Genomic DNA, 9,196 nt, shown 5'->3' on the forward strand with positions numbered 1-9,196 from the left:
GACATTTTATGACTCCCACTTCTGATCACAGTAAGGAAATTATTTAAATTTTGTTGTATTTGAAAAAAATTCTCTTTATGGGGTAATAGGAAGCACAATTGCAGTTTTAATAGTCTTACATACATGTGAGAGAAAAGAAAGAAACATCAAATTCAGAAGTTGTTACATATGCAGAGGTACACACACACACACACACACACACACACACACACACACACGTTATACTTGAGTTAAATGTGCCTACAAAAAGAAATAACTTCATTTGCTAATATATTTACTTGCATGATAATTCTTTTTTTATATTAATTTATTCATATTACATCTCAATTGCTACCCCATCCCTTGTATCCTCATATTTCTCTCTCCCTCTCATTTTCCCCTTACTCCCCTCCCCTATGACTGTGACCGAGGGGGACTTGGTATCCTTCCTCTAAGTGCCACCAGGCCTCCCCATCCAGAGGATGTGGTCAAATATGGGGCACCAGAGTTCGTGTGAAAGTCAGACCTCACTCTCCACTCAACTGTGAAGAATATCCTGTCCATTGGCTAGACCTGGGTAGGGGTTCAAAGTTTACTGCACGTATTGTCCCTTGGCTGGTGCCATAGTTTGCGCAGGACTCCTGGGCCCAGATCTGCCCATCATAATGTTCTTCTTGTAGGTTTCTAGGACCCTCTGGATCCTTCTATTTCCCCATTCTCCCATGCTTCTCTCACCTAGAGTCCTAATAGGATGTCCTCCCCTCTGACCCACTGGCTAGTGTCCAGATATAAGTGAGTACATACCATTTGACTCTTTCTGCTTCTGGGTTAACTCACTCATTATGACCATTTCTAGTTCAGCATGATAATTCTTTGTGTTAGAAATATAATATATATATTTTTAAAAGAGCAATAGATTATGGACATATTAATGTATGAGTACTAATGAAATGACAATCAGGGAAATGCAAATCAAAACAACTCTGAGATTCCATCTTACGCCCATCAGAATGGCTAAGATCAAAAACTGAAGCGACAGCACATGCTGGGGAGGATGTGGGGAGAGAGGAACACTCCTTCATTGCTGGTGGGAATGCAAACTAGTACAGCCACTTTGGAAATCTATCTGGTGCTATCTCAGAAAAATGGGAATAGGGCTTCCTCAAGACCTAGCTATTCCACTCCTTGGAATATACCCAGAAGATGCTCCAGCACACAACAAGAACATTTGCTCAACCATGTTTATAACAGCCTTATTCATAATAGCCAGAACATGGAAACAGCCTAAGTGTCCCTCAGTAGAAGAGTGGATAAAGAAACTGTGGTACATATACACTATGGAATACTACTCAGCTATTAAAAACAAGGAATTCCCGAAATTTGTGGATAAATGGATTGAGCTAGAAATGATCATAATGAGTGGGTTAACCCAGAAGCAGAAAGAATCAAACAGTATATACTCACTTATATCTGCATACTAGCCCAAGGGGCATGTCCCACGAAAGCCTTCACTTACCAGGAAACTGGGACAGAGGGGAGGGCATCCTATTGGGACTCTAAATGAGAGACGCATGGGAGAATAGCAAAATAAAAGGATACAGAGGGTCCTAGAAATCTACAAGTAGAACAATATGATAGGCAGATTTGGGCCCAGGGGTCCCGCTCAAACTAAGGCACCAGCCAAGGACAATACAGGAGGTAAACTTTAAACCCCTTCCCAGATCTAGTCAATGGTCAGAATATTCTCCACAGTTGAGTGGAGAGTGTGATATGACTTTCTCACGTACTATGGTGCCTCACATTTGACCATGTCCCCTGGAGGGGGAGACCTGGTGGCACTCAGAGGAAGGACAGCAGGTAGCCAAGAAGAGACTTGATACCCTATGAGAATATATAGGGGGAGGTGATCCCCCTCAGGAACAGTCATAGGGGAGGGGAATAATGGGAAAATGGGGGGGGGGGAGGAATGGGAGGATACAAGGGATGGGATAAACATTGAGATGTAACAAGAATAAATTAATAATAAAAAAAATTTAAAAAAAAGAAATGACAAAGCTAATAAAACTGGGCATCTGGATCAAAGGATGCTAGAATGTGCTCTAGAAACTCATTATATGAGATAATAATTACTGGTCCCCACAAAATACTTTCTGCCCAGCATGTTTTCATGTATACCTGTCCTTGTTATGTAAATCTTGCCTAAGAAATTATTCCTGTTTGACCAATAAAAAGCTGATACCTGGGCAGGGCCTGAGGAAGGAAGGCATGGTGAAGGTTAATGGCTTTAGGAGAAGAAAAATCCTGGGAGAAACAGACAAGTACCAGAAGAAGAAAGGGAAGAGCAGCCATGATGTATTAGCTTGGAGAGGAACACATGATCAGATCAATATGGATGAAGGAAAGCAATCCAGAATAAGCAAGTGTTTATGGAATTGTGAATATGAGGTAGCCCATCATGAAATTATTAGAATAAATGCTGTGGTATGGGGGCTTAAGAGGTAAGGATAGCCCAGTAGGTATCTGCCATGCCTCAGATAAAGTAAGGCTATTCTAAAATCTATCAGGTGTCTGTGTCTTTATTGATTATGGTAGTGAGTTAGATAATACCACTGTAATGATTACAATAAGCGTCATTAGGCCATACCCTTACAGGGACTGCCTCTAACATGAACTCTGGTGCTACAGTTTGATCACTTCCCCTCAGTGGGGAGGCCCCGGTGGCACACAGAAGAAGGGAAGCAGGCTATCCTGATGAGACCTGATAGACTATGGTCATATGGTAGTGGAAGAGGCCCCCTTCTATAAGAGGTCTAGGGGAGGGTAATTGGGCATAAGAGGGAGGGAGGGAGGTAAATGGAAGATACAAGCAAGGGGCTAACAATCAGGATGTAATCTGAATAAATTATCTTTTGAGTTTTTTTCTTTTTTTTTTTTTTTTTTATCTTGTAGAAGAGCTTATTAAATGAGCATGGGGAGAGATGGAAAGGGGGAGGCATACTCCAGAGTGAGAGAGACAGAGACAGAAATGGGAAGAATGAAGAGAGAGGAAGAGTAACAGAGAAGGGTGAAGTAGGACTGTCCTTTTATATAGCCCTGGGCAAGGCTACACCCCCATGGCAGGTAAACAATGACATCACAGGTAGGCAGACTGAAGCAGAACCCTCATACCTTCTTTAACATGGGTAGAAAACAAGAAATTTGTAGTCATGGTGGATTTTCACAACTCATTCATACTTGCATTATAGAGATGTGTGTTGCCTACCTTTTGTAACATATCCATGAATTTTGTTATAAATTAAAAATTTCTTAAATTAACATTTGTCTTTATTATAAGGTAGAATTTAAGCCTAAGATGGAGGCAGGATGGCTCTGCAGAAGAAAACTGAGTCCATCGAACACATCCAGGAGCATAGGAGGCCTTGAGGAAAAGACAAAGAAGAGAACTGATTGAGATGGTAAGGGAGAGAATTAGCCATGTTACAGGATGACCTGCTATCACTACAGTTTGTCTTTTTTTTCCCCTAGGACAATAAGTGCAAGCAAGGGCTCAGTAAAGAAACCACTGAAATGGCTGCCCCATGGTTAAGGAGGAAGATTTTTATTGTAGTTAAGGGAGAAAGAAGACCCAGAGGTATCTAGAAGAGTTCAGAGCAGAGAGGGGGAAAAAAAAACAGACTATAGCCATGGCTTAAGTAAATTCCAAATAAAAAGAAACATCCCAATGCTCTCTAAACAGTGAAGTAAAGTTATATTTATAATTTTACAGAAAAATGAACCAAGTCTCAGATGGCTCCTGACCTGAAGCTGCCCAACAAGGACATTTAGAGACCACTGAAACACCTGAAGGTAAGCAACAAATCCATCAAAGGCAGATGTCCCAAGAGAAACACTAAATGGATAACTTGAGGAAACATCAAGACTCTTAAGTCTTTAAGCTGAATTTGGGGAAACAAAGACACTATATGACGAACCCCACCCCCAAATGGCTGTATTCATGTTACCTCTAAGCATATCAATGCAGAATCCAAATGCCTTTTGTTGTGTGTGGGTGTGTGTGGGTGTGTGTGGAGTAAAGGACACACCTGTAATAAGAGAAAGGATGGTTTTCTTTCCTGTGGTAAGGATTGCTTTTATGATTTTAATGCTTATTCCCGGAATAGTTACTGGGTTAAAAACACAAGTCTCTTGAACACTTCTTTTTGAGGAGGCCTGGTGGCACTCAGAGAAAAGCTAAGCAGACTACAAGGATGAGACCTGATAGGCTGTGATCATATGCTGGGGGAGGAGATCCTCTTCTGTCACAGGTCTAGGGGAGGGGAATAGGGTGAAGGAGGGAGAGAGGGGGGAATGGAAAGGTACACGTGAGTGGATGTACATGAGATGTAATTTGAGTAAATTACTTAAATTAAAAACAAAACAAAATAAAATAAAGGTAACTTTGGAAAAATATAAAGTCTCAAAAATGGCCTCTATAATTAGTAAAACTACTAATATTAGGGCAAAAACTTGAGCAGAAACCCACCAAGAGATAGGTTAACTGAAGACCACAATTTTACAAACTAGTTACTAAAGATTATTTGTTGCTCAAGCGTAATTTTGATTGTCAACCATTTCCTGCTATGTGTTGTTTTAGTGTGTCATATTTTTCTCATACTACTGATAGTCAAATGATTTCTACAAAGAGATAGAAAAGTCTGTTAAGTGGTCTTTGAATGGTAATCAAAGGTAGTGTCATTTCCCCCTTTCTTTGGTCCTTAGTTAACTGTTTTTAATTCTCTTGTGCTTGCCTGAATTAATTAGACTCACCACAGAGAGGCAACGCGTTCAGCCATGCTAGTGCACCTACTTTTAAAACTTAGAAATGGTGAAATGTAGAGGGCACAAAGGTCTTGTGAGCACGTATATAAGCACTGGAGTAGCCAAAGAGTTAAACACACATCTTATCTCTTCAATGGAGTGATTTGCTTAGCTGCTCTTCTGAGAATGCCTGGAATGATGTCGTTTACCAACATGGTGATCCTTGACTGTCTGCTGAGACAGGCTCTGCCAATATCTTCCAGAATTTTGGTTATTGCTGGTCCAAGACCTATTCCTCTTAAAAGCTCAAATATTGGCTTTAGACCAAAAACACATTATGATTTCACATGTGCTTTTCAGCAGCCTAACTGACTTAATATCTTAGCGCTAGGACAATTTTGGCACACAAAAAAGTTATTTATGGGGGGAGGAATGGGAGGATACAAGGGATGGGATAAACATTGAGATGTAACAAGAATAAATTAATAAAAATAAATAAATAAATAAATAAATATTTAGGTTATTAATCTTAAAAAAAAAAAAAAGTTATTTATACATCAGTCAGGCTCTCTAGACTTTCTATGAAAGAAAAACCCTTTTTTATGCATAGATGATGAAGAGCCATGATGGGGCTTCCTTCTCTTAAATCCAAAGGTTCTACATGGAATTCAGACAAATTATTACTCCTAAAAACATATTGCCTTAGGGGACAACTGTCAACTGAAGCCCAAATTAGTCATCTGTGTCATGAGTTATCTCAAAAAACAGAAAAAGGTGCCACACAGAATATAAAGGGCCTTTTCACGGGAATCCAGTGTCCAGGAAGGAAAGCGACACTGTTGTCTTCCTGTAACACTATCACATAATTTAGAATGATCCAGTTCATGTGTAGTTGGAAAAGTAGGAAGGAAGTCCTCTGGAGGTGTCTTCCCATGGAAGTACATAAAAGCTTTGGATAGTTTAGGGTGAGTCAAATTACAATTGCTATGTGTGAGACTGATGTCCAGAAGTTCATGTGCCCAAGTAGACAGACATGCGGTATTTTAGATTCAGTAGACAGGCATAAAAACAGGTAGAAGCCAATTTTAAAGGAGAACTTTTCAGTCTAAAACTGCACTTCTTTACATTATAGAGACTATAAGGCAGAGTAAGGATTAAACTGTCTATCTCCGAGCGTACTCAGCAAGTGTCCATTTCCTATCTTTACATTCTCTGGTCATTTGAGATATTTTAAAATTGTAAAGTCTTACCTTAGTGAATACATCTTTTTTCTTTTGTACTGTCATCTTCAAGGTGACATAAAAAAAAAAAACTGAGTAAAGCAGTAATACCTACACTAAACTTATGAGTTCAGTGATAACTCTGGACACTCTCAAACAGGCACAAAATGTTAGCAGGTTAGAAATGACCTTGTTGTCTTTTGCTAAGAACTAGTGGTGCAGGAACAATTCCTAGCTAGTGTACTAATGCATTCTCTGTAAAGAAACAGAGTATCTTCTTTAGGTATTGGTTTAAAATTGTTCCACTTAGGTTAAGAGCCTCTGGCATAGGGAAACTAAGTCTAGGGTTAGTGTCCTTTAAAGCATAATGAAACAAATGACTGATACAGACCAGAGATAAAGACATTGTCAGAGAATTTTCAGCTGCCGTTGTTGCAAAGCTCACTGGCATAAAAACAGGTAGAAGCCAATTTTAAAGGAGAACTTTTCAGTCTAAAACTGCACTTCTTTACATTATAGAGACTATAAGTGTGCTTACTATCTTGTACCCTTCTGAGGACAATGCTAAGAAGTACCTCAGTTCTAGTTCTTGTCTCTTGCTCATGTGCAGTGTAAGATGCTCAGGACCAGCTTCTATTGCCTTCCACTAACTTGAAAGATCTCTACGTTGGTAGTTGTGCAACATGAGCTGACAGTTCTCAAGAAGTACTATCTGACTTTTTTATGTATGCAAACTGTTTATCTAATCAAACTTTCACTAGATGCCAAAATATTCTCACAAAACAGAGAAAAATTTTGTTGCTTCACTTGACATATACACAGACCTGTTGGATCATGTTGGGTTTTTCAAAGACAGAAATAGACCATTTCTTCCACAGAAAAATGGGCTAAGACTGGTTGTTGATAGCGTATATCCCTAACTTATATGAAGCACTTGGTAAATAATCATTACCACAGGAAGAAATTCCATAAAACTCATAAAGAAATGATACAAAAAGAAGTCACCCATTTTATAGTAATATTGACTATTTTCTGACTCATCTCTAAAGGGAAGAGGATTATTTGGATTCATCTAGGTTCTTGAGTATTCACTACCTAGTATGGTTTCCAGGGGCCTTGTATGTATGAAAGACACTGTGGTGAGAGTTGCGTAAAATAGAAATTTTCTTTTAAAAATATTTTTTATTTTTATTTTTTACATTTTTGCATATACATTTATATTATTAAGCACACATATGATAAACTACATAAAAAACTACCATGAAGCAGTCAGGAATTATATACATGTTACATTCATAGTATTTTGGCTATTTCTATTTGGCAACCTTGAAAAAGAAATCTTTCCTGATGGCAGTCATAGAAAGAATAAGCAGACCACCAAGATGAGACTTGATAACCTATGACCATACAGTGAAGGAGGAGGTCTCCCTTGGTGTTAGACTTAGGGGAGAGGAATAGGGTAAAGCAGGAGGGAGGGAGGAATGGGAGGATACAAGTGATGGGTTAGCAATTGAGTTGTAATCTGAATAAATTAATAAAATCAAAATTTGAATAGATACTGAAAGGCAAAAAAGAAAAAAACAGAAAGAAATATTTCCTATTTTGGTGAGTCTATAGTTCTGAATGTAAATCAATATCTATCATATCTCATCTCTATCAACTTATAACATCTACTTAGGCGTAAAAACATCTTACCCCCTAAACAACTAAGCTTAATTATAAAATTAAATTCTCTAGTCTTCAATACCATCAGAGACTTGAGAAGGCATAAAATTAATTACCTGAGTAAACAGGAAATGCAAGTTAGCAGCTTCCAAAGTAAAAAAATGACAGAGACAGTTTGCTGACTGAAGTCACCCCAAACTCTCTATAGTGTTGGTGCATAATCCTCAGCCTGCTGGCTCAGTCTATCTGACAGGCACATTTGTGAAGCAGGAACTATTGAGGACTTCCTTACTCTGTCTTGCAAAGTTTGGCTCTCGACTCTACCCACATCCAAGCTTGTCCACTACAAGGCAGATTCTGTCTGTGGCCAAAATGAGGACATTTTGCCTACTGGCTTGTTTGCCATATTTGAAGCCATCTCCATAAAGAGGTTCTTTGATGCTCATCATCTTCTTTGAGATAGGCTGTCTTATTGGCAATGCATCTTTAACATAATAAAAACATCTTTAAATGCCATATTCTGTAAGTCTCTGAGGTTTTTGAAAAACTTATCTAACTATTTTACCTCTTGAGATTGTTGCTTCCACTGCTATAGAACATACAGAGATACAGGGACCAGCATGGTACCCTCAGTTCTGTGCACAACAGAATAGAGTAATTATCTCAACCTTCCTCCTGCTGTGGCATATTGCTCTGGGATATCACTTTTGTAGCATGTAAACAATGTTTTATCAGCTCATCTGATAACTAATAAATTTAAAATATTAACTGTCTTGGAGACACAGCTAAGAGGGAGAAATCATTTGCCTATAATGGTCACAAAGCCCTGTGTTCAACCTCTAGAAAAACTGAATAAAAATAATTAATTATTTAGATAATATTGGTGAGTGTAGCTTAAAATATTATGGCATGGCAAACATTAAATAAAGATAATTAGGAAAGAGGAAACTGAGATTGAGAATATTGTCTAAAATGTGCGAAATGTAGGAAGCTGTTGGTTACATTATTAAGAATACAATCAACAAATGAAAAAGAATGATTTTTGTATCTTTTTGTATCATAAACTCTTTAGTGACATTGGACTACAGATCATACTCATATGCAAAATAAGATGCACGTTAGAAAACTGAAAGAAAAGTCCATTCTCCAGCAAATGCAATTTACAATTACAAAGGACACATACAAGCTGAGAGGCAAAAGGTCTTCATCTCATTTATACAGACGCATCACATGTAAAACTAAATAAGAACAAGTCTTTCCAGACAATGTAGCTTCAGATTTGAAGTTTCCTAAGTAAGTCTGCATTCCAGATATGTTAAGACACAAATTAAGTAAGGAAATAACTGTAGTTTACCCTTGGTCTGGCTAATGCCCGTTTTGAGTATACAGCAACACCTTACTCTTCTTTTGCCACAAGGGATGGAACACCAGCGGTAATACCCATCCAGCATCTCACCTGCAATGCCCTAGACAGATTCTTCAGCATTTGGTTTTAGCTCTTTTTTTTTTTTTTTTTTTTTTTTATTTTTTTTTTT

Source organism: Acomys russatus, chromosome 28 (assembly GCF_903995435.1).
Source record: "Acomys russatus chromosome 28, mAcoRus1.1, whole genome shotgun sequence".
Taxonomy (NCBI): Eukaryota; Metazoa; Chordata; class Mammalia; order Rodentia; family Muridae; genus Acomys; species Acomys russatus.